Source organism: Rhinatrema bivittatum, chromosome 9 (genome assembly GCF_901001135.1).
Source record: "Rhinatrema bivittatum chromosome 9, aRhiBiv1.1, whole genome shotgun sequence".
NCBI lineage: Eukaryota > Metazoa > Chordata > Amphibia > Gymnophiona > Rhinatrematidae > Rhinatrema > Rhinatrema bivittatum.
In genome coordinates, this window is record NC_042623.1 from 58,015,660 (window position 1) to 58,042,801 (window position 27,142).

The 27,142-nt window shown below is 46.2% G+C and overlaps 1 long non-coding RNA gene across 2 annotated transcripts; it reads right to left on the reverse strand.

Annotated features, from left to right (window-relative positions):
* Positions 1–2,689: 2,689 nt before the first annotated feature.
* On the reverse strand, positions 2,690–25,491 carry LOC115099062. 2 transcript variants are annotated; one of them, XR_003858675.1, is made up of 7 exons: positions 24,783–25,491; positions 20,615–20,709; positions 19,852–19,884; positions 5,456–5,748; positions 3,775–3,846; positions 3,497–3,598; positions 2,690–2,968 (listed from the first exon to the last, which is right to left on the reverse strand). It is a non-coding gene; the product is annotated as an uncharacterized LOC115099062 (long non-coding RNA). The 2 variants fall into 2 exon arrangements; XR_003858674.1 differs by lacking the exon at positions 24,783–25,491 and having other exon boundaries at positions 20,615–22,568.
* Between the last annotated feature and the right edge of the window lie 1,651 nt (positions 25,492–27,142).

The window sequence follows — 27,142 nt, forward strand, 5'->3', positions numbered from 1 at the left end:
GGCCGCCGTCAACTCATTTGCATTTAAAAGGACCTGGTCCCTTTAACTAGACTCACCTGTTTCCAATGATCCAGAGCAGAGGAAGTATATAGGGAGGCTTCCTCTGCTCATTCCTTGACTTGGCAACGTCTCTTGCGAGTGTTGTTTGAGTCTGCTTGCTTTGGTGAGTTCCTGCCTCTTGCTCCTGTTACGTCCTGGTGATTCTCTGGTTCCTGACTTCGGATTGGCAAGCGGCTTTTCTCTGGTGCACGACTTCGGACTGGTGAGCGATGACCCTCTGGCATTCGACCTAGGACTCCTCCAAGACTCCGTCACCAAAGGCCCACCTAAGTCCCAGCAGCCCGGGTCCCTACGGGCTCCTCCTGGGGGGACCGCGGGCTTCCAGGGCGAAGCTCCAGTTGGCCTTTGCACCATTGCTCTGACCTCCCTAGGTCCACCTAAAGTCCCAGCGGTCGGGTCCCTAAGGGCTCCTCCCGGGGGGACCGCAGACCACCAGTGGTGAAGACACAGCGCCTCTTCTCGTCTCTTCATCGCCTCCATATTCGCCTCAGCCCCCAGTGCCAAGGGCCAGCTGGTCCCGCCGCTTGTTCTGCCTCGCCACCTGGCGTGAGAGCCTGCGGGACTTCCGCAAGGTATTCCATCCTCACGTCGGCCCAAGGGTCCACAAGCCTGAGCATAACAAGTATGGTCTTTTGTTTGTTCCACATGATTCTGATTTCTTAGTCCTAGTACTAGTAGCAGTTAGTTAGTTACTGTAGTCTGTTAGTACTTTACTATTAGTTAATAGTTAGCAGAAGAGTGACTACTGAGTCCTACCTGCAGGAGAATGTTTCAGAAATGCATGTTAAGAGTTTTCTGTCTGAGCCAATTCAGAGCATGGACTCAGATCCCTTCAGATATTGGGCACAGAAAGCTTCAACGTGGCCTGATCTTGCAGTACTAGCACAGCACTTTCTTTCCTGTCCGCCAATCAGTGTGCAAAGTGAAAGAGTATTTTCAATGACAGGGAACATAGTGAGTCCACACCGTGCACGTGTTGTCTCCAGACTTAGTAGAGCAATTGGTTTTCATCAAAACAAACTTTACACTGCTTGGGTATCCGGACTTTCCCTGTGACTGGGAGGAGTGAGCCTCTTGTCGAGGCCCGAGATCCAAGGGCAAGGGCTGGAAGAGAGGCTTGGCTCTATGCAGCTGTGCTCCCCGCATCGCTCGCTGGGGCGCCTGGCAGTGCTGCTACCACTACACTGTCACTGCTGCCTCTTGTGGCCCCCAGGAGAAGCCAGTCCGGGAGTCACAAGACATGAACACTCCATCCTGCTGCATCCCCGACACAGGCTTCTCACTCCCAGGCTCCTTTCCCCCAGTGTCCACCTCCGAGGCAGGCAAGTCCTCGCTGGGTTCCTCTGCCTCAGCAACATCTCCGATGGCATGATTGTGTGAATGAAGTATGAAATAATTTCAGGCCAATGCAATATTAAATTGCACTTACAGTGCACAGAGAGGTTGCTAGCTAAATAGCTAGTGGCTGGCTACTAATGTGATATTATTATTAATAGCTACTACTAGTAGTAGCTAGCTATACCTGTTACTGTTATATCCCACTACTGTAACAATACATTGATTAAAAAAATATATACATACACCCTTGAGTGTGTGTGTAGATACTAGCTGTGTACTGCTAATGTATGCAGATTGCAGAATAGATACACTTTGATACCAAAATTTTCCATGTGTCCTAGGAGCCCATTTCAAGCAGAGAATGCATTTTAATGCCTGTAATTCTGCCAGTCCGAGTATTGTTGCTCACAGCAATACTAACTATTAACTAATAGTAAAGTACTAACAGACTACAGTAACTACTACTACTACTAGTACTAGGATTAAGAGATCAGAATCATGTGGAACAAACAAAAGACCTTAAGAAATCCTAACAAAAAAAGAAAACTGAGCACCCAGCAGTTGCACATTTCTGAATGATTTTTTTTTCCTGATTCTGCTTTCTTCTTACTCCTACCTTAGTATCACAAGCATTACATTTTCTGCTTCAAATGGCTCTCTTGGTCATGCAGCAATTTTTGGTATCGACGTGTGAGTCATTGCAGTAGCTTGAGTGCTGCACACTGCACAATATTGCATTGGCCAGGTTGAAAGATGTGTGAATGGTCAGTAGCCATGGTTGAAGCCTTGACGTTGACGCTACTGCTCACAAGTATACAACTTGTGCTAATTCAACCAGACTGAATGTTTTATGGAAGTGTATGACTGACTGAGTGCCATACTTAGTACAAAAACACTGAAATTTGTTGGATTATATTACGATGTACATCCGTACATGTCTGCTGTCTGTAATTTAGTAGTACAATACTATTTAATTTTGGAATAATTAATTATTATTAGTTAAATAACTCAGAAATAATATATAAAAAAGAACAAACAGACATTTTCAATAATATATATAATTTATTTTAACAAATTTAACTAAAATAAAAACATATATTTTTTTATTTTCTATTAAAAAAAAAAATGAGTGGAGGAGACCAGGCCAAGGCGAAATATGATGCCTTGACTTCTTGATGTTGCAGCAGGGTCAGACTCATGTGGAGAGGAGGGTGCCAACCCTGGAGGAGCCTGCTCTGGAGCAGAGGGAACTGGCATCTCCTCCTCATGAGGCATCTCTTGAGGAGGAGAAGCCATTTCCCTCTGCTCCTGAGGGGCCTCCTCCAGGGCTGACAACCTCCTCTCCACATTGCTGACACTCTCCTGCACGTCTATGACCTTCTGCTGTAACATCATGAAGTCGTCATCATATTTCGCCTTGAACTGCCGTACTTCCTGCAGGATCTCCTCCAGCTTTGAAAACTGCACAGCATTTACAGCTAGAAGGAGATCCTGGAGGAAGTACTGGTGCTGGTGCTGGTGCTTGGCCGCTGGGCTGCTGCTGCCGGTTCAAGTTGATGTTCCTCTCCTCCTTTAAAGAAATGTAAAAAAAAAATTCAACATGAGACACAGAACAATACATTACTTACATAGTCATATATGGCAAATAAATAAGCAAATACTGGACGCGTGCGAGCAAGGTTATAAAATAATCTACCCCTTACTTAGTTTATTAACCTTGAGGGTTATAGGAAAATGAGGAGTCTATCACAGGGGAGAAGGAGGGAGGGGGAGAGCGGAGGGATATCAAATCAATCTACATAGATTAGATATAATACATAATTTGAAGGATTGGAAGGAGAAATAATGGAGTCTCTCTCAGGTTAGACAGAATATGATGGTAGGAGGTACACTATAAACAAATCTCTTCTTTTCTTTCTCCTTCCATTCCTTAGTTTACTCTTGTAGTCAATCAGTGTCATTTAATATATACAAATAAATAAATAAATACACACATCCCCACATTCCCCAGCCACTATAACTGACTGATATAAAAAAAATGATTTTGTTTTTCAGCCTCAGATAATATACTACTATACTGGCCCATATATATTATTACCTTGACCACTAGCCCTCGCTGGTGCCTGTGTCCTTCTCCTGTGGCAGCTCTGCCTCCTGCTAGGCCCAGGAAGCCCCGCCTCATCCCTGCCTGGGTGTGGTTCTGTACAAGACAGATCAAAATTCAGAGAACAACAGTTAAAATTTTAAAAACAAGAATGAGATCAGACACAAGGATTTCTTCACTGTTATAGGAAATAAACATAATTAAACATAAATTCCATTACAATTAATTGAATAACATTTGTGTACTTCTGTAGTATACTGAAAACAACCTACCAGGCAAGGGATGGGTCATGGTTCAGCGGATCTCCTTGAGCCACCTACCCTCGTGCATTCGCAAATCGCAACCTGAGAATTAGAGGAATATACAGGAAAAAGAATAACATTGATTAATTATTACAACATGCCCAAGTTTTGCCTTGACCTACTAGATTATTTTTTATGCAACATAGAAAAGTTAGTAATAACAAAATACTATTTCATTTATATTTCAATGTGGCATTCAAAATCCCAAATACCACCATTTCAAAACGATAAATATAAATATCAATAATATACCACAGATAATTTTCTTTCCTTTGTAGTCTAGTTAATAAGTATTAATAATAGTATAGTACAGGGTAAGGGTGGTACACTAGTAGCTAGCAAGCTACTAGTATTTCTGTTCTTTTAAAATATATTTATTTAAAATTATAACTGTTATTAGTTATAGTAGTTAGGGATGTGAATCGTGTGCCCGATCATTTTAACGATCGGGTTCGGCTGGGGGGGGGGGGGGGGGGGGGGGAATCTGATTGTTAGAGATGTGAATTAGGATTGGTTCCGATTCCAATTCACATCACTAATTTTTTTTAGTGAGGCCCGCGCCGATAAAAAAAAACCCCACCCCGACACTTTAAAATTACCCCCTTAGCCTCCCCCTCTCTCCCGACCCCCCCCCCAAAAAAACTTTTTACACATACCTGGTGGTCCAGGGGGGCCACGGGGAGCAATCTCCCATTCCCAGGCCATCAGCTGCACTAAAAAAAAATGGCACCGATGGCCTGGCGCCGGCCATCCAGTGCTCCTACCATGTGACAGGGACCGGCCAATGGCACGGCTACCCTGTCACATGGTAAGGGCCATCGGCGCCATCTTTATGAGTCGCAGCCGATTGCCCGAGAGCAGGAGATCGCTCCCCGCGCCCCGACCACCAGGTAATTTTAAAAGGTTTTAGGGGAGGTCGGGAAGGTGGGGGAGGCTAAGTGGGTCGGTTTAAAGGGTCGGGTGGGGTTTTTTTTTTTATCGGGCCATCGGCGCCATTTATTTTAGTGGCAGCCAAAATGGCGCCGATGGCCCGAGAGCGGGAGATCGCGCCGGGACCCGCCCCCCACTGGACCACCAGGTAAGGTTTTAGGGGCGTTCGGGAGGGTGGGGGAGGGTAAGGGATTGGTTTTAAAGGGTGGGGTTTTTTTTAATTGGGCCATCGGCGCCATTTATATTAGTGGCAGCCAAAATGGCGCCGATGGCCCTAGAGCGGGAGATCGCGCCGGCACCCCCCCCCCCCCCCCCCCCACTGGACCACCAGGTAATTTAACATTTGGGGGGGTTCGGGAGGGTAAGGGATAGGTTTTAAAGGGTCGGGGTGGGTTTAGGGGTTGTTTTGGTGTGCCGGTTTTCCCGCCCTCCCCCCAAATAATTCCCGTGCCCAATTTAACGATTTTTGACGATAAATCGGGGGAATTTGTATTGTATCGCGCACTCTAACAATTTTTGATGATTTAAAAATTATCTGACGATGTTTTTAAATCGTCAAAAAACGATTCACATCCCTAGTAGTTATTACTTTACAATTATATAACTCACTCTATGCTACTAGCTACTGTAGCTAGTACTATCATACTCTATTCAATTTTCAATGACAAAATAATATACATAATTATAATTAAATAATATGACCAACATTATTATCTCTCACCTTTCTTCTTGATGTATTCAACCTCATGAGGGTAGGAGGCCCGCTGGCAAAACTCCTCCTGGAGAGAGGCCCAGGCAGCAGTCTCCCTTTCTAGGTTAGGCCTGCTGCCTGGGGGGGTATAGAGGTTCCTCTCATCCAGGAGGATTAGCCGAGCCAGGAGGTCCACATCAGCCCACGTAAAGGGGGGCTTCCTGGACCTGTCTTTTTTGGCAGCTGCCACCTTGGAGGAGGACGGTGGAGAGGATTCAGACTCCCTTTCCCTGTCCTCACCGGATTCCCTTTCACTTTCCATCCTACCATGAGAAAATAAAAAAGAATATGAAAAAACGGTATGTGCTATAGGACAGCTGTTTGTTCAGAAGCTGACACACTAATGCAGGGAGGGGCCAGGCAGCTCCCCCCCCCCCCCCCATCTATGAAGCCAGCCTCACACTAATAATGCAGGGAGGGAGCTGTCTGACCCTTCACCATCCTCCCCCCTCACCCACACACCATTCACTGGCTGGGAAATGGGTGAGGGGATGAGTGAGGGTCAGGCAGCTCCCCCCCATCTGTGAAGCCAGCCTCTCACTAGTAATGCAGGGAGAGAGCTGTCTCACCCTTCACCTCCTCCCCCCCACCCCACTGGTGACACTGACAATCTCTGTGTTAAACTATTTTTTTTTTCACTAAACTAGCATAAAATAAAATGAAGTACTTTGTGGGTTAAACTTTTAATTTCCCCTAATGTAACTTCATTTAATATTATTTTTATATTATTTTATGCTACTTTACCGAAAAAAAGTGCATTAACTAACTATATAACTAAACTACTAGTAAAGTAACTATATAATAATACTGTAGAAAAACTAAAACAAAACCTTATATACTTACAGTGGTAGAATTTGAGCTGTACTTACGTACACTTGACTAATGACAAAGTAGAGTCTGCTGCACACTGTGTGACTATCTCACTCTCTGTCTCTGTAGCTTTGTTAGTGTGTGTAGTAGAAGCAAAATGGCCCCTGGGGACACCACAGAGCATGTCCAAGTTAGTGCACACTAACTAGAGGTAGTGCACACATATTATGCCATAGTGCGCACTGACTCGCATTAGTGCGCACTACGCCGGATGAGTTAAAGTAATGGTTCTACATTCCCATTGGCTGTCTTCAAGGTGGAACGAACCAGTGGGAAACCAGAACCATACCTCCAGCTAACGAACTCCTCATAAATTGATACGTTTTAACTTTTAAGTTGCACTTTTTGTTAGTTCGCACTAACGCCGAGATAGTACGCAGTATGCCCGTTAGTGCGCACTAACTCCGTTTGTCGAAAAAAAAAAATGACACGTGAAAAAACTAAATTTTTGCACGAAGCAGCCGACCGAAGCCTGACCCGATACCTAAAAACGAAGCACATCTCTAATACTTATCGCCCGGCGTTCTTTCAAGTCCTCTACCAACATTTGCTTCCTTATATCAAGGATACGCATATTAAAGGGGGGAACTTCAACACCATCTGGGACCCTCAATTAGATGCTTCCCAAAATTGGTGTAGGGAAACGGGGAAGGGAAAGGGTCCTGCTTTCCTAGAAAGAGCTTTACCCTTGGTTGAAACCTGGCATGCTTTACACCTGGGGGAAATGCCACCTACTCCCATATTGACTATTTTCTCACCAGTTGCCACGCCTTTTCTAAGGTATATGAGCTGGCATTGAAGGCATTATGATATCTGATCATGCCCCAATGTGGGTTGATATGCATTTTCACACTACCTCGCAGTCGGCTAGAGACTGGCGGTTTCCTTTTTACTTAGCCGAAGATAGGAAGTTTCAACAATATTTAGATGAGAGATGGTCCGATTATGAAAAACTGAATCGGGAGCATAGGGCTCAACATACCCTATTCTGGTATATGGCCAATGCGGTTCTGAGGAGTGACATAATTTCCTATACTGCTCATCGCCAAACCGTTCTAAACAAACGGGTTCTGCAGCTCACTACTCAATTGCGGACAGCCAAGATACAGCTGATTTAAAGTCCCAAGCCCGAATCTGACATCACTCATGCAAGGTTAATATATATATATATATACCACAGCCCGGCCCTTTGCTCGTAGCTTTGGCAATTGGGTATTCCCCGCCAAGGATTTGGGCCACATCTGCTTTGAAAAGCGCTCACCCCGGATCAAGCCTCTGGCTGTCCGCTTCCTGGGGTACCATTCCGCCCATTGGCCCTTCTCGTAAGATCCGGCAGGACTAACATTGAGTGCTGCTTCAGGTCATATACTCTGGTGTCTCTAGTTTGCCTTCTGGTGTTCCAGTGTCTTGCTCATGTGTCTCCTGTTCCAATCTCTCTGTTCCAGCATCTCCCATTCCAGCGTCTCCTGTTCCAACGTCTCCAGTGTCTCCCGTTCCAGCATCTCCTGTGTCTCCTGTTCCAGTGTCTCCTGCTCCTTCTTCTCTCCATTCCTAGAAGTACCCTTCGGACTGATCTCATGGTACTGACCTTTGCCTGTTCCCTGACTACTCTCTGCCGCCTGACTTGACCTCTGCCTGGAACTCCCATTACTCTTGACTGCCACCTGGAACTTGACCTTCTGCTTGAACTGACCATGCCCGGATTCACCTCTGTTACTGACCCTGCCTGGCTGACCATCTGGACTGATACTCTGGCCTTGATTCTCGCTATACACTCGGACACTCTCTTCCGGCCTCCTGCGACCTCCGGACTTCCCAGTCTGAACACCAACTGTGCACCCTTGTTCATGGTGGGCACTCCTTTGAACTTTCTCTCACTAGGAGACCCTGTGATGCCCACCTAAGTCCAGGCGGCCTGGGTAACCAAGGGCTCAACCTGAGGGAACCCCGGGTTGCTATTGGCAAGGCTCCAGCTAGCCTCTGTCTCCTCCTGTGCTCCGCCTCCTGGTGGCAGGTGCTCTCCGGGTCTGACCAGAGGGCCGTAGCAATCCTGCACCAGGCCAAGGGTCCACTCCCAGTGCAACAATTTGTCGGCTTGACAGGTTCTTATGCTTGGATTGGCCACTGTTGGAAACAGGATGCTGGGCTTGATGGACCCTTGGTCTGACCCTGTATGGCAGGTTCTTATGTTCTTATGGCTTGTTACCTATGGATGTGTCTATTTTATCACTTGTGACATTCTATGTATTTATCTTATGAAATAGACTCGCCGTGCACACATGCACACTGAATTTAAGTGGACAGGCAAATCCAATGTCTAACATGTAAATTGGGGGATTTTAAAAGTGGGATGCGCCATCTTTCCCAGTTTTATGCGCTTATCCCCTTTTCTCCCAATAAAGAGTTAAGTCCCCCAAATCTACTAATTGATGCATGGGCTGGGGTTTTAAAATACTCTTTTGAATATTTAATTGGAAAGAAGCTAACATATCTAAGCATAAGCATCTAAAAGAAAAGGAAACAATTAAAATCACCCCCTCTGTTAAGCCTGTCGGTCACAGACGGCTGAGACCTCTCATGCTCACCTCTTTTTTCCCTGCACCATCAAGTCTGGGAAGAATGGCGGTGTCTGCTAATCTCCACCGACCTCTCCGGCGTTCCCGGGACAGCGTGGGCGCTGCTGACCACTATCTTGGACCCAGAATTACTTAGGCACATGCACGTGTGCAAGGGCCTCCTTTGAACACGTCATGGTGAGAACCTCGGGGACATCCCCTCCCGATGACGTCAATCCGCTAGTGTATTTAATCTGACCGGCCCTTGCCTTCCTTGAGTTAGCAAAGAGTTCCATCTTGCTGAATCCACCTCATTCAAGGACTTCCTGTTCCTGACTTTGGTTGTGGCATCTAACGCTCTGAGAACCCGCTCCTTGGGGGCTCCCCTACGTCATAAGAACATAAGAACATAAGAAAATGCCATACTGGGTCAGACCAAGGGTCCATCAAGCCCAGCATCCTGTTTCCAACAGTGGCCAATCCAGGCCATAAGAACCTGGCAAGTACCCAAAAACTAAGTCTATTCCATGTAACCATTGCTAATGGCAGTGGCTATTCTCTAAGTGAACTTAATAGCAGGTAATGGACTTCTCCTCCAAGAACTTATCCAATCCTTTTTTAAACACAGCTATACTAACTGCACGAACCACATTCTCTGGCAACAAATTCCAGAGTCTGCTCCTCGAAGGGCCTACCTGCTTGACCGCTACCAGACCTGCTTCTCAGGTCTTCCTCTTTTCTGGAACCATCTCTTGTGAGTACCTCTATTGACTTCTACTGTATTGAGGAATTCCCGCGGTGTACCCCGACCCTCGGGCCACTACCGCTTCCTTCAGTAGAAGTTATTCAGCTTTCCTGCACTGCAGAGTATCGACGTACCAACTACAGGAGCCACTTCCGGTTCCGGCATCTCACCAGCTCTTCAACATCTACTGTACAGGGGGCCCCGAGCCTCGGGCCACCACCGGATCTGTATTCCTGAAGTGCCTATATTCGTCAGAGGGGATCCCCACTGTACCCCACTCCACGGGTCACTACCGGATCTTCTCATCTGTGCTCTCACTCTGGGTATTCCCCAATTGCCCAGGTCTGTATTATTACATCTACAACTCTGTGTACATTACTTTTTCCTTCCTTCTTAATAAAGTCTCTACCTCTAGCTGTGTTCCATGCCACTGAGACTATGCCTGCTGACGGTGAGGCTCACAGGACTCCTCCCTGTGGGCAAAGACACCTCTCATCTCAGCCCAAGAGTTCACATTCTTACAAAAACATAACAGATTGCTATCTCCATGGACCCAGCTCAGCTCTCAGCCATCCAGGCCACCTCTGGCCTGGCCCAGCATCTGATTGAACAGCAAAGGACATTAGAGACTTTGACCAACACCTTCAATCAGCTAAATTCTCAACTGAATGCTGCATCTTTGTCTCTTACAGTGGTATAAATAGAGACCGACATATTGATGTTCTATATAAGGCTTAGGCTTGTTCTCTCTCTCTGATGTCATGTGCAATAAAAATTCTTTACTCCGGTAACATGCCCATGGTGTATTAATCAACACATGAAGTGAAAAATAGCACAGGTTTGATAAATTTATCACGCCTTGTGGAAATTACCTATGTGATGTGGGAGTGGGGTAATTAGCCTAACCATGCCATTTTTTTTATCGTGGGCACTTTTCTGTTATATTTATAGCATTTTGATAAATCTATGCCAAGGATACAAAAGCAGATGAACAAAAATTAATCAAGCATTTAATAATGTTTAAAATGTCTTCAAGCAAGGCCAAATTACTTTATGTATATCAATAATTAAGGCCGAATTTTCAAAGCTCTATGCGTGTAAATCCAGTGGATTTACACACATGGGAGTGGGGGGTTACACGCACCGGCCTTATTTTATAAAGGCCAGTGACGCATAAAACCCCGGGATGCGTCCAAGTCCCAGGACTTCAAAAAAGGGGCGGGGTGGTCCAAGGGCTGGGCCAGAGGCCTCTGGCACAGCAGCCATTTGCCACTCTGTTGGAGGTTCGCATACCGGCAAGCTGCTGGCACGTACAACTTGCGCCTACCCAGAGGCAGGCACAAAAGGTAGGATAGAGGTTGGGGGGGGAGTTAGAATAGGGCTAGTGGATGGAAGGATAGAGAAAGGGGTGGGAAGGATAGAGTAGGGGGAAGGGAATGGGTGAAGGCTACGAGAGTTGGCGCACGCAGGGTGCAATATTGTGCACCCCCTTGTGCGCGCTGACCTCCGATTTTATAACATGCGCACACCTGCATGCTCATGTTATAAAATTGGGTGTGCATGTGTGCACACTTGGTAGCGCGCGCACATGTACGCTCACGCGCTTCTTTAAAATCTACCCCTTAATGAGCTATAATATATGAGAAAGAATCCTCATACAAGCTAGCTTCAAGCCAATGGAATAAAGCCTTTTCTAAGCATATTATTTCAAGCTTCAAGTCCAGAGATTATAATGATTTTTTAAATATAATTTTCAATGTTTTAAAACCAATTGTACTTCCCTTATGTAGCAACAAATGATCCATTCTTCAATATCCATGCCTCATGCAAACATTTAACCCTTGCAACCTCTCCTTTTACTTTTCTTCTAATTTCCTCATTCTATCATAGTCTCCATTTTTAGCATAATGCTACTGCAATAGTTTTACTTAATGTCCTTCCTCCAGTGACTATGTCAAACTTGATTGCATTATGATCATTATTGCTTAGTAGCATCACCACAGCAACCACTTGTACCAGCCTGTGTATTGCACTGACTAGATCTAAAGTAGTTGCCCCTCTCGGTTCTAGGACGAGATGCTTCATGAAGCAGTTATTTATGGCATCAATAAATGTAAACTCTCTAGCATGTCCCAAGGAGAAATACCGAAGTAATTGAAATTTCCCTTTATTATTGTGTTGCCAAATTTATTTTCTTTTTTAATTTCAGCTCGCATTTCAGTATGTTTCTCATTGTGGCCAGTTGGCCAGTAATATATACCCACTGCTATACTCTTACCCATCACATATTAGGGATGTGAATCGTTTTTTGACGATTTTAAAAAATCGTCAGATATTTTTTAAATCGTCAAAAATCGTTAAAGGTCGTGATACAATAGAAATTCCCCCGATTTATCGTGAAAAATCGTAAATCGGGGGAGGGCGGGGAAAACCGGCACACCAAAACAACCCCTAAACCCACCCGACCCTATAAAATTAATCCCTTACCTTCCCCCACCCTCCCGAACCCCTCCAAAACTTTTTTACGAGTACCTGGTGGTCCAGTGGGGGCGCGGGGACCAATCTCCCGCTCTCAGTCCATCGGCGCCATTTTGGCTGCCACTCAAAAATGGTGCCGATGGCCCGATAAAAAAAAACCCACCCGACCCTTTAAAAACAACACCTTAGCTTCCCCCACCCTCCCGATCCCCCCAAAACATTTTAAAATTACCTGGTGGTCTAGTGGTGGTCCCGGGAGCGATCTCCTGTTCTCGGGCCATCAGCTGCCACTCATAAAGATGGCGCCGATGGCCTTTTGCCCTTACCATATGACAGGGTATCCATGCCATTGGCCGGTCCCTGTCACATGGTAGGAGCACTGGCTGGCCGGCGCCATCTTTAAAGATGGCCGCCACCATCATAAAGATGGCCACCGCCGTATTTAAAGATGGCCGTAGCCATCGTAAAGATGGCGCCAGCCATCCAGTGCTCCTACCATGTGACAGGAGCCGGCCAATGGCACGGATACCCTGTCACATGGTAAGGACAAAGGGCCATCGGCGCCATCTTTATGAGTGGCAGCCGACGGCCCGAGAACGGGAGATCGCTCCCGGGACCACCACTAGACCACCAGGTAATTTTAAAATGTTTTGGGGGGCTTGGGAGGGTGGGGGAAGCTAAGGGGTCGTTTTTAAAGGGTCTGGTGGGGGGTTTTTTTATCGGGCCATCGGCGCCATTTTTGAGTGGCAGCCAAAATGGCGCCGATGGCCCGAGAGCAGGAGATCAGTCCCCGTGACCCCACTGGACCACCAGGTAATCGTAAAAAGTTTTGGGGGGATTCGGGAGGGTGGGGAAAGGTAAGAGGTCAATTTTAAGGGGTCGGGCCTTACTAAAAAAAAAATAACGATGTGAATCGGAACCTATTCCGATTCACATCACCTCCGATCAGATTTTTTTCCCCCTCTAGCCGAACCCGATCGTTAAGACAATCGGGCACATGATTCACATCCTTATCACATATAGAATTTCTATGCATAAAGGGGTAGATTTTTAAAAAGAAAGCGTGATCGCTTACTTTTGTTTGCGCAGCAGGCGCAAACAAAAGTACGCAGGATTTTATAAGATACGCGCATAGCCGCGCGTTTCCTCTAAAATCCTGTTATACGCGCCGAGCCGCGCAGCCTGCCTCCGTTCCCTCCGAGGCCGCTCCGAAATCGGAGCGGCCTCAGAGGGAACTTCCTTTCGCCCTCCCCTCACCTTCCCCTCCCTTCCCCTACCTAACCCCCCCAGCCCTATCTAAACCCCCCCTTACCTTTGTCCCTAGATTTACGCCTGCGAGAAGCAGACTTAAATCTACGCGCGCCAGCGGACTGCTGGCGCGCCATCTTCCGACCCGGGCGCTGGTCCGGAGGCCTGGACCACGCCCCTGGGCTGGCGCCACGCCCCTGGTCCCGCCCTGCCCCCGAAACGCCGCATCATCCGGTCCCGCCCCCGACACGCCCCCTTGGAAAAACCCCGGGACCTGCGCGCGCCGATCCGGGCGGATTTATGCGAGCAGGGCTTTTAAAATCCGCCCGAAAGATACCACAGTACATTTTGGGCCAAATTTTAAAAGATGCGCGTCGGCGTAGATTTGTTCATGTAACCCAGTGCAAACAAATCTACGCCCGATTTTATAACAGGGTTGGTGAGTGCAAGGGATGCACAATTGTGCAACTTGCACGCGTCGAGCCGCGCAGCCTTCCTCCGTTCCCTCCAAGGCCGTTCCGAAATCAGAGCGGCCTCGGAGGGAACGTTCCTTCTGCCTCCCCCCACCTTCCCCTTCCTAACTCGCTCCCCCCAGCCCTATCTAAAAAAAACCCCATACCTTTGTTGAAGAACTTATGCGCGCCGACTGCCCCGCGATCCCGGGCACAGCGGCAAATGGCCGCTGTGCCTGGAGGCTCCAGCCACACCCATGCCCCACCCCAGGACCACCTAGGACCGCCCATGCCCTGCTCCTTTTTGCAAGCCCCGGGACATACGCGCGTCCCAGGGCTTGCATGCGCAGGGGCAGCTTGGGGCAGCTTTTCGAGGGTTATGCGCATATCTTACGCGTGTAACCCTTTGTAAATCTACCCCTTTGTTTTCTATAGGATTTTTATCATGCTTTACTCTATGTCATCTGTTAGGATTTGTAGGTAAGTGGGCCCTGGGCTAAGGTGAGAGATGGTACCGCCCACAGGGAGGAGACTTGTGAGCCTTACCATTGGGAGGTGAGGTCTCAGCAGACATCAGACACAGCTGTGGAATAGAGTCTTTATTAGAAAAATAGAAAGGCACTGCCCGTGAAGTGGGGAGTGCAGGAGAAAGTCTCAGAGTCTGTGCGGTGGGGTATACCCAAGGGGGAATACCTCTGTAGTGAAGATATGCAGTGGTCTGCAGAGCGGGGTACACCGATGAGGCTCATCAATAGAGATGATACGATAGTGATCCATGAAGCAGGGCACACCAGTGAGGGGTCCTCAGAGGAGATGATACTGTAGTGGCCCACAGCACGGGATACATCGATGAAGGTTCCACACTAGAGATGATACAGTAGTGGTCCGTAGAGCAGAGGTACTCACAGTAGCGAAGGTTCCAAGAGAAGCCCCAGGAAATGGGGCGACAGCTGTCCAAGGTAAAAGGCTCTACGAGGAGGGGATAGCCAGAGAAGAGGAAGGGCCCCCGAGGAGCAGTTACCCAGAGCATCTCACACCAAAGGAGTAGGAACTAGAACGGGAAGTCTGTAGTGAGCGGAGCGGATTCAGCAATGAGGGAACTCATTGTCAAGTCATAGGTAGGCAGGACCAGCCAGCTTAAATGTCCTGGAAGGCTGAAGTCATCCAGAGGGAATGCCCCCAAGGTTCCCACCATGACGTGCTTAAGACTGGCCCATGCATGCGCGTGCATGCCTAGGGGATTCCGAGGGCAAGATAGTGGTCGGCAGCGTCCACAGCATCCAGGGAGGCCTGGGAACGGTGGTCAGGCCAGCGATAGCTGGCGGAGGCTGCAAGTCTTCACAGCGGAGTCAAAGCTGCAAAGAAGGAAATGAGCAACAGCAGTCGCCGTCGTCTGCGACCGACAAGAGTAACACCATCTTTTTTATATAGTGCCACCCCTCCATCAATTTGATCTGCCATATCACTATAATATAATTTGTACCTTGGTATCATAGTGTTCCATTGGTTATCCTCCTTCCACCATGTCTCTGAAATGACTATAATGTCTATATCCTCATATAATGCTATACATTCCAACACACCACAATCTTACCACTCAGACTTCTGGCATTCTCAAACAATCAATTTAAAGTATGTTTTTTTTATTTGTACTTTCATTTCTGTTTGTATTCAAAACTTGCATGTTAGCAAGTGATAAAGGCAGTTTTGAGTCATTCACATCTGGGTGTTCTTTGTCTATGTCTGCATTGGCTACTTCAGCCTTAAATACAACCTTCCTACTGGGATATTGTAGCTTTTCTGACTTGAAATTATCTTTGGAAGATACATCCATCCAACCTATATTCTTCTGAGCAAATGTCAACTTTCTCCCTAGTTTAAAAGCTGCTCTATCTCCTTTTGAAATGTTAGCACCAGCAGCCTGGTTCCACTCTGGTTAAGGTGGAGTCCATCCAATCAGAAGAGGCTCCCCCTTCCCCAGATGGTTCCTCAGTTCCTAACAAATATTAAACCCTGTTTCCTACAACATCATGTCATCCATGCATTGAGACTCTGGAGCTCAGCCTTCCAATGGCTGAGCTCCAGATCTGCATGTGTTATGGGGATAATTTTTGAGACTGCAACCCTGGAGTTTCTGGATTTTAAATGGTCAGGTGTAAAGAAAATAAAGACTTCATCTTGCTTAGAAATTAGACATTTGCAGGGGAATCTCAGAACAAAGGAAAACCCCAAAGCAATAGCCTCCTGGCGAAAACCCAGAAAGGATTTCCACCTAAGCTGTGTGGACGCAGCTAAGTCTGGAAACACTTTAAGATCTTTCCCCAGGTAACTGATGGGGAACTTAGCAAAATATTTTTTCATAACAAGATTTATATCATTTATTGATGAAAACGTTGCAAGTAAAGTGCCCCTATCAATAACCTGTGCTGAAGAGTCCTCGAGAAAATTAGTTAAATCACCTTGAAACATTTGATCTACTTCTTGTGGTATCACATTTCTAGGTTTAGGTAAAAAATAGCAGTTGATAACTACAGGAGATTCCTCTAATCCAAAACCAAGACATTCAATAAGAAATTTTTTAAAAGAAATTAGGGGAAGTTCCCCAATTATTCTGGGGAAGTTAAGAAACCTTAAGTTTAAATGCTTGGAATTGTTTTCAAGGATTTCAATCCTCTTTGCCATATTATCACTATCCTTAGCAACTGCTAATTGAAAATTTTGATTTTTCTTATCATTCAATTCTAAAAATTTAATTCTATCAATAGAATCTTTAATTTGTTTTTGAGTTTGGAGAAACTCTCTTTGGTGTCCAGTACTCATTGCATCCACTTTATTCTCCAACCCTTTAATATTATTAAGCATTCCGGCCATCATCTCCCATAAAGTGTCTAAAGTAACCACCACAGGGCAGTTTAATGGGATAGGGGGTGTCCCGTTGGTCAGCTGAGTCTCCAACCCTTTGTGGGGGGACAACAATTCCATTCCTCCTTCTGCTCCTTCAATACCCACAGCTTCTTGAGAGTCCAGTTCTTTAATACAGGTATCATGGGTTCCAGCTGCAAAGCTGGAAGCAATGATCTCTACAGAAGCTTCTCCAGAAATCCCATTTCCGTTCTCTGCGAAGGTGGCAGTCCTATATTAGGACTAAGGGAGGCCTCCTCTGCAGGTACTGCCAGTCCTCCCTGACTGACAGGCACACCAGGCTCCTCGGTTCCTGCCTTATTTAATGCGGGTGAGACCATGAAGCGGCTTATCTCTGGTTGTATTGGGGAAGGTAAAGGGAGAGAGGGGAACACCCTCACCTTTCCTTTCCTCTTCGGAGGCATATTTTAATAAAGCAACAGTTACCAGAGAGATTTAAGCAACTTCCTCTTTCTGTAATGCCAGAATAATATCCCACAAAGTTGACCCGTAGATAGAGCCAGACAAGAGAGACTGAAAACTCTTTACCTCAATAATCCGTCAAAGATGGTCTCAGGCGGATCCAGGCAAAGCCAGGCAAAGCCTGACATGCCGCGCGCCCCTTAGGCTTGGGCAAGCGTGCCGGCGTCTGCTGCGCACCTCTCACAGCCCGATTTTATAGGGCTTCCTGTTTCCTCTCGCGGGGTCCGCCCCTGACATCACCAAACCCAGCTGTAGGATCACCATCGGGTTTCAGCCAGCAGCCGCATGCCCCGGATTCCTTCAGCTGTGGGCAGCAAGATGGTCTCTCTCCCTCCTCTTTTCTTACTCTCTCTTTGGGTGAGTTTCCTCACTCCGAAGGTCATCAAATCTTCACAAGAGAGCACTGTTCTGTTCGTACGTCTCACTTTGAATGTCAAAGTGGCCCCTAACCCCTACACTAATACATAAACCTCACCTCAAGTTACTAGGTGGGCCTCCCATAGATGTATAAATACCCATCTAGCATGAAGCCATTACGGGTAGGTGCTCACACTCTCTCTCTCTCACTCGCTCTCTGAAATACATCAATTCTGGCACTGATCACAAAGTGTACTAAGATAGCACTTCACATAGGTATTAGCATAAACTGCCTATTGTCATAAAACACACCCCTTTTCCTATCACATGCAAATTTAGTGCATTTTGATAAATCCAGGCCTCAGAAAATTAATCCAAAAGACACACAATTCTTAACAATTGCATATACTAGCCTTAAAAACTAAAACACAATATAAGCATCCAATAATAGTTTAACACATTAATAATTTTTTTTTTTAAGATTTTATGCATTCTTTCCCAACAAGTTCAACTTACCAGCAGCAGATGAACATTCTGTGGTGCAATTTTCTAAAGGAACATTTCTGTGAGTATTTTAACCACAGAAGTTCCTTTGGAAATTACTCTCAGAAATATAAGATTGATATACTATGAGGGCAATTTTATCACAGCCCACTTAGGGCTGAAGTCCATGTGTAGAAAGTTCATGTAGACTTCAGTCTGAGTTTTCATTATGGACTTACATGTGGAAGTCTGCTTTGAAAATGAGCTGGCATGTATGAATCCCAATACAATATGCACACACATATTTACACCTGCTAGGGAGCAGACATCAATGTGTATGCATAAATATATGTGCATTATTTCCAAAATCTCAAAGCATCTGAGGACATGGTTTCCCCTAGGGATGTGAATCGTTTTTTGACGATTTAAAATATCGTCCGATATATTTTAAATCGTCAAAAAATCGTTAGGGCCACGATACAATACCAATTCCCCCGATTTATCGTTAAAAAATTGTAAATCGGGGGAAGGGGGAGGGCAGGAAAACCGGCACACTAAAACCCCCTAAAACCCACCCCCGACCCTTTAAATTAAATCCCCCCCCCTCCCAACCCCCCCCCCAATGCTTTAAATTACCTGGGGATCCGGCGGTGGTCCAGAACGGCGGCGGTCCGGAACGGCCCCCTCAATAGAATCATGTTGTCTTCAGCCGGTGCCATTTTTCAAAATGGCCGCCGCAAAATGGCGGCGGCCATAGACAAAAACGATTCGACGCAGGAGGTCGTTCCGGACCCCCGCTGCACTTTTGGCAAGTCTTGTGGGGGTCAGGAGGCCCCCCCAAGCTGGCCAAAATTTTCCTGGGAGTCCAGCGGGGTTCCGGGAGCGATTTCTTGCCACGAATCGTTTTCGTATGGAAAATGGCGCCGGCAGGAGATCGACTGCAGGAGGTCATTCAGCCGCTGAATGGCGCCGGCAGGAGATCGACTGCAGGAGGTCGTTCAGCCGCTGAACGACCTCCTGCAGTCGATCTCCTGCCGGCGCCATTTTCCGTACGAAAACGATTCGCGGCAAGAAATCGCTCCCGGAACCCCGCTGGACTCCCAGGAAAATTTTGGCCAGCTTGGGGGGGCCTCCTGACCCCCACAAGACTTGCCAAAAGTCCAGCGGGGGTCCGGAACGACCTCCTGCGTCGAATCGTTTTTGTCTATGGCCGCCGCCATTTTGCGGCGGCCATTTTGAAAAATGGCGCCGGCTGAAGACAACACGATTCTATTGAGGGGGCCGTTCCGGACCGCCACCGTTCTAGACCACTGCCGGATCCCCAGGTAATTTAAAGCATTTGGGGAGGGGGTTCGGGAGGGTGGGGGATTTAATTTAAAGGGTCGGGGTGGGATTTTAGGGGGGTTTAGTGTGCCGGCTCACGATTTTAACGATTTTTCACGATAGTTTACACACCCAAACGGCAACAATACGATTCCCTCCCCCTCCCAGCCGAAATCGATCGTTAAGACGATCGAGGACACGATTCACATCTCTAGTTTCCCCTCCCCTACTCTGCCTCTGGAAACACCCCTTTCTAATACGAACAAAAGTACACATGAAATAGCTTTTTTTACATGTATGATCCCCACACCCAGGCAATTTTCAAAAGCCCAATTCTGCACGTTAAACCTTTGGAAAAATCAGCTCTATAATTTAAATGTAAATAACAAAATCACATTTAAAGTTGTTGCACTTTCTAGGTATGAGAATATTCATGGAATTTTAAAAAATCTGATAAAGAAATATATTTACCTGATTCGGTAGTGCCTAAATTGGTTGATGATCCTATTATAAAAAAAGAAATAATTTGCTATTTTTTAATTCTCAACAAACATCAAAAGATAAGGATAGAAACACTGAGTGGTAGATTTTAAAATGTGCTCATGGGCGTACAAGTGTGTGCGCTATCCGGCGCGCACACATGTATGCCCGATTTTATAACATACTTGCGCAGGCGCACGCATGTTATAAAATTGGGTGTCAACGCGCGCAAGGGGGTGCACAATTGTGCACATTGCGCGTGCCGAGCCACGCTGCCTTCCCTTATACCCTGCCCCCTAGCCTGGCCTTCCTACCCCTTCCCCTAACCTTTCCTCCCCCTAGCCCTACTCTAAACCTCCCCCCCCCAACCTTTGTCTTACCTTTTGCGCCTGCCTCTGGGCAGGCGCAAGTTGTGCGCACCAGCAGCCTGCCGGCACGCGATGCTCCAACACAGTGGCAATGGTTGCTGTGTAGGAGGCCTCTGGCCCCACCCCCGCCCCAACCCCAGACCGCCCCTTTAGTAAAGCCCCGGGACTTACACGCATCCCAGGGATTTACGTGCATCGCTGGGCCTTTTTAAAATAGGCCTGGCGCGCGTACCCCCCCTACGCATGTATATCCAGAGGATGTACACACGTAGAGTTTTTAAAATCCGGCCCTGAATATCTACCAGATAATGACTACCAGGCCATCTATTCTTCTTATCTTCTTTACATGCTGCAATACTAAATATCTCCATCTTATATGGTATTACCTCACTTGTTGTTAATCCTCTGTGCTTATCCCAACTTTCATGAATATCATTTTTGCTTCCAAGATGCCTACTGGGTGGCTCTTTAGATCAGCAATCTAACCATAAAGAAGTATTTCAACAGCCTGTTACTAGTGTATCTATCACATTTCAGCCTCTTACCATAACCCTTTCTTATAGAGCTTCATTTTCACTGAAAAATATTTGCCCATTGTGCTTTATTTAGAGTTTAAAAAGGTTAATGAATCTAAAGTATCATCACTCTCCCTGCTCTTCTCTGGCACATATTTTTAATTAGGTTCTAATTACTCATCTCCTAGGTTGATTTAAAGCAAGTTCTGCACTGTTGGTGGCTCTAAAATATACTTTCTATATGTGCCCTATATCCTTTTGGATATGCAGAATCAAAATTGCGTTCAATTCTCAAGTTGAGATTTTACCAATTATTTGTTCCAAGGGATTAAGATATTTTTCTTTTGTTTATACTTTTTCTTGTGTACCCCTCTATTCCTCTAACATCACTGCTTAGTACCTCTGTTTGACAAACTTGTAATTATCAGGTAAGAATACTCCAAGAACAATATGCTTGCCTTTGACTCTTTTGCTTTTTGCAAAAGTTCCAGTTGGCAAATACTCAAATATGTCTCAGGTGCATTTATATTTTCCAGTCCCCCCCCCCTCCCCCCACCCGGGCACATCTCTAAAGACACAATTATCTCTACATCCCGTCTTCAGAATCACTTTTGGAAATACTGAGCAGAACTGGACTCAAGATTTCTTCACTGGCACTCAAAGAATAGTCCTCTTTGTTATGAATTCAATTTATTATGACCTTCTTATCAATACCCATTAAACTAATTCCTAACCTGGTTTATAATCCTCTGGAGCAACCCAAAGCTGATCAGCTTCTTTATCAAAAACCTTTGTACAATTGTGCCATAGCCTTACTCAACTGAAAAGAACTGTTCCAAAAAGCTGTATGAAGAATTTAGTAACTTTCTATGTTATGTGTTAAACTTACAAAAATTATATTAAAATTTAATTATCTAGCTACTTTCATAAACAGCATAAAATGTACAAAAATTACAACTAATCCATGGCATAAATTATATAACTTGGATGTAAAATCAGGAGTAAGTGTAGGTGCTGTTAGGAGGAGATGCTTTAGATACATTACTAGGAGAAAAGGCCATGAAAAATGATAGGGTATAATGGGTTAAACAAGTATCCTCAAATCCTGTAATTGTCCTCTGCCCATGTCTATATATACAGCCAACCCCATCAACCACTAAGGTCCCTCCATTCAGTCTCTACACTATTTAAACTCCCTCACCCCAAACTCAACACCACCATCAGTAAGCCCTTATTCCCTCCAATAATGGCACAAAATAGGATCCCCAATCCCCTAAGACATTCCAAACTGGTGCTTAGTATGTTACTGTGGAGGTTGAGTGAATGTGTGTATGTATGACTGGATGATGTAAACGTTTGCGTCTTAGTGAGACAACTGTCAAATTATCCAGTTCCAGGAAGGAGATATTAGGCCAGTCCTGGATTTCTGAGAACCCCTTCCTGATGCAGCCATGGTAAGAATGGATTGAATCAGGAACTACAAATGCCATACTGCTTTGGGATGTAAGTTAAAACTAGGACTGGACAATAAGTCTCTCTCCTGTAACTAGGTAACTTGGCAGCTCTGCAGCAGTGAGTGGAGGGCATGGATAATAGTTGTGTGTCTTTGCCTATGTTTGTGTAAACAGGGACTGTGGATGGGTCTCTGAGTGGACCTGTGTGTATCCTTCATCGGGGTGTGAATGTGCATATGAGTGAGGGTAGAGAATGTTGGTTTGTGTGTATCTATGAGTGGACTGTGGTTCTCTTTCTGAGTGAGGAGTAGAGGAGTGTAGGGGTGTGCATCCGTTTTCCACGTATTTGAAATCCGCAACTTATTTTGTCCTATCTGTTAAATACGTGGGGAGGCGAAACGCATCGCGACTCCCCACGTATTTAACAGATTTCTGTTTTATTCGGCCTCCTAAATAAAAATTTAAACCCCCCACCCTCCTGACCCCCCCAAGACTTACCAAAACTCCCTGGTGGTCCAGCGAGGAGTCCAGAAGCCATCCCTGCATTCTCACACCCTCGTTTGCTGGTTTCATCATGGCGCCGATAGCCTGTGTCACAGAGGCTACCGGTGCCATTGGTCAGCCCCTGTCACATGGTCACCGGCGCCATCTTGTGCTCCTACCATGTGACAGGGGCTGACCAATGGCACCGGTAGCCCCTGTGACATAGTATGGGCAAAGGCTATCGGCGCCATTTTGAGTCCTGGCATCGGACGGCCGGTGTGCAGGAGGTCGCTCCGGGACCTCCGTTGGACCCACAGGGACTTTTGGCCAGCTTGGGGGGGCCTCCTGATCCCCACAAGACTTGCCAAAAGTCCAGCGGGGGTCCGGGAGCGACCTCCTGCACGCCGGCCCTCTGATGCCAATACTCAAAATGGTGCCGATCGCCTTTGCCCTCACTATGTCACACATAGTGAGGGCAAAGGCGATCGGCGCCATTTTGAGTCTCAGGGCAAAGGCGATCAGCGCCATTTTGAGTCTCAGGGCAAAGGCGATCGGCGCCATTTTGAGTCCCGGCATCGGACGGCCGGCGTGCAGGAGGTCGCTCCCGGACCCCCGCTGGACTTTTGGCAAGTCTTGTGGGGGTCAGGAGGCCCCCCCAAGCTGGCCAAAAGTCCCTGTGGGTCCAATGGGGGTCCGGGAGCGACCTCCTGCACGCCGGCCGTCCGATGCCAGGACTCAAAATGGCGCAGATAGCCTTTGCCCATACTATGTCACAGGGGCTACCGGTGCCATTGGTCAGCCCCTGTCACATGGTAGGAGCACAAGATGGCGCCGGTGACCATGTGACAGGGGCTGACCAATGGCACCGGTAGCTCCTGTGACATAGGCTATCGGCGCCATGATGAAACTGGCAAACGAGGGTGTGAGAATGCAGGGATGGCTTCTGGACTCCCCACTGGACCACCAGGGAGTTTTGGTAAGTCTTGGGGGGGGTCAGGAGGGTGGGGGGTTGTAGTTAATTTTAATTGTAGCTGGGACATGAATTGAACTCGCCGTATTAACGCATCGGGGCGCCATATGGCCGAATGTAACGCATTTGCGCCCCGACGAATCCGAATCATGAATGCAACGAAAACTTTTTGGCTGCACATCCCTAGAGGAGTGTGTGCCTCTGTGAATATGGGTATAGTGCTGAGTGGGGGGCTGGGTATTTGTGTGTCTGTGAATGAGGACTGTTTGGTTTGTTTCTGATAGATGTCTGTATATGTGTGTAGTGGTGGTGGTGGGGGGGGGGGGGGTACAGTGTGTGTGTGTGTGTGTGTGAGTGCATGCCCCATGCTTTTTTACTTGCTTTGCACTCTTCCATTTTCTCCCCTCTTCCTCACATACCATTTCCCTGCTCCCCCTCCTCTCTCCCTTCCCTATGCTTCCTTTCTGTCAGCTATTCACTCATTCTCCCTTCCTGTGCACTCACCCTCCTCCCCACTCATGTCTTCTCTCCTCCCCACCCCTCCAGACATACACTCCCTTCCGCTCCTCTCATACTCTTCCCTTCTGCTCACTCCTTTTCCCCTCACTTCACTGGGGTTTCCTCTTCTGCTGGACCCTTTGATCATTGCCACCTTCTGCCATGCTGGACTCCTACTACTACTATTACTACTGGTAGGGGATGAGTGGGAACAGTGTAGGTGCTGTGTGGGGATGAGTAAGAACACTGTGGGTACTGGTGGGTGCTGTGTGGAGTGTATGTGATTGGATGAAATGGGCATGAGTGGTCTTCATGGATATGAGTGTATATGTGTGTGTGTGTGTGTGTGTGTGTGTGTGTGTGTGTGTGTGTGGCATATTCTTTCCCACTCACCTCTTTTAGTATAGTCTTGTCCCTCTCTGTTTCTCTCTCATTTCACCTCCCTCTTTTGTCCTCTTTTGTTCTCAATATCCCCTTCTACTTTCTTCCCCTTTCATCTCACTCACACTCCCCTTTGCCTACCTTCTGGGCTTCCCTGCTATCCCTTCTCAGATACCCCCTTGCCTTCCCTATCCCCTCTCACTCACAACCCTTTCCTTTCCACTATCCTCCCCTCCCCCCCCCCCGGACTCACCCCAGAGCTCCTTGAATCTTCTTCCTTTTGCTGGCAGGGTTGGGTACTTCATCAGCACCTTAGTTACCAGGCCACCTTGTGAAATCACATTCCTCCTGCCCTTTCTCTGCTCTTTGGCTGCTCACAGGATGGGATCTCCGCCTGGTAGTCTCACAGTTTTATCCCCTCTTTGCCAGCTGGCAGGATGGGCTTTGCCAGTGGCCGTGGCTCTCTCCATTATTCAGATGCCAGTGGGATGGACTCCACCAGTGACCACATGTCTGTCTGTGCTGTTTGCGCTTCTATGGCCCGACTTTCTATACCATCTCCTGGCCTTTGCGCATAGGCTATCATTACACCATGATTCCATGAATGACTGGCACTGGCCTATTATTATATAGGATAATTGCTAGAATAATATTGATATCAAATTTAAACTGTAATATGCTACATTATGCATTATAAAGGAACTCCAAGAATTTGAAACAATGTGACCTATTATTTATCATTATTATTAAATTTGCTATACCACTTCAAACCAAATTAAAACTTACCTGATGCTGTAGTTCCAGGTCATATAAAAATTAGATGTTTTATATTTCAAAATTGTAATAGAAATAATAACTTTAACTTAAAAAAATTGATGATACCTTCTGAATTATGAGGAAATAAGTTTAAAAAAAGAACCAGAGTCAGAATTAAAATTACACAATATGGTGGTTGGTCCTATCAAAAGCAAAATATTTTAGGTTTAAATTTTAATTTAAAATCCCACTTTTTTGAAAAAAAACAAAGTGTCACCAAGCAAAATATGCAAAAATTGGTACTGTTTATTAATAATCTGTTAAAATACTATATAATTTAATACTGCAGTTATCAGAGTGGTTTCTGGTCCTATAAGAGAGAATTTAGATACAATGTTTAGTGAAATATTAAAAATTACTTTTAAACAATTATATATTATATTATAAATTGCAGTTTAGAAGCAATTGGATAGAACAACATATTTACCTGAGATGGTAGTTCCTGAAGTTATTAGTGAACCTACAGAAAGCAGATGGCTTAAAGTTTAGAACTTTAATCAGAAAAATTTACCTTCCAGTAATCTGATGCTCCTTCCTGCATTGTGAGCAGACAACTGATGTTTAGAAAGAAATCACAAACTGAACTGGAAATGACCCTGATATGGTTCTTGAAGTGGTTGTTCGTCCCTAGATAATGAAAGTGCTTATTTCTCACAAATTTTAATTAGAATTAATAACATTAACTTAACACAACTATGCATTACCATCTGACTTATGAGGAAACAGAGCAAGTCAGGGGGAAAAAACCCCAGCCAGCTTCAGATAAGAAAATTACCTGTTACTGTAGCACCCAGAGTGATAGTTGTTGGTGCTAACAAAAGCAGAGGATTTTTTTAAGGAAAAAATAATTTTTGAAAATGTTAATGTGTTTCCAAGTACAATATGAAGAAATCAGAAGTGTTTATAAGCAGTCTGTTAGTATGGAATATAATTTTACTGATGTTGCAGTACCTGGAATGCTTGTTGTTCCTGTAAAAAGAAAGGGCATGTTATTATTTGTATTAAAATACTAGTAGAAATACTAGTACTTCAGCCAGGTTAGAGAACATCCCAAGTGTTCTAAGGGTTAAATTATTCAGTGTGTGAAAAAATGTTAACAAATAGTGATAGCTTGCAGTTGGTTTTATGTATCTGTTCATTATATTCAGGAACATAACATTTCTGTTTCAGTGATAAATATCTCTTGGTATATAAAACTAGGAGCCAATTAAGTGTGGTTCTTTTCTGTATTCCTCCCCTCCCACTTGGCCCTGTGAAGCCACAACAGGGTCTGCCTTCCACCCCATCAAGCCCCCCCGAGGAAGCACGATAAAACCTGCCTTCCTGCCTCTCTGGCAACAAGCATCTGCGGGAAGGCCTGCCTTCCTCCCCATTCAGGTACAAGGAACCAAGGATAGCAGTGCCTACCTCATCATCCAGCCACAAGGAGACACAGAAAGCCTTCCTCCCCTTACTGTGTGGCCCCCAAGGAGCCTGCAGGATAGCCTGCCTCCCCTACCTTCCCAGTCCAAAGGAGCTGTGGGAAGGCCTGCCTCCTTCCCTTTTCAGCCCTGAGGAGGTGGGGAAGGGCAGACTCCCTTCTTAGCCATCACTGAGGATCTCCAGGAAGGTCTGCCTGTCTCTCCAACGTGATTCAGAGGAGACAAGGGGAAGCCTGTTTCTCTCCCAGTCCAGCCACGCAGAACAATGGGAAAACTTGCTTTCTTCTTTGCCTGACTCTAAAGAGCCATGAAAAGGCTTTCCTCTGTCTCTCTCTCTCTCTCTACCTCACCCTAATCAGATATAAAAAGGCCTGCC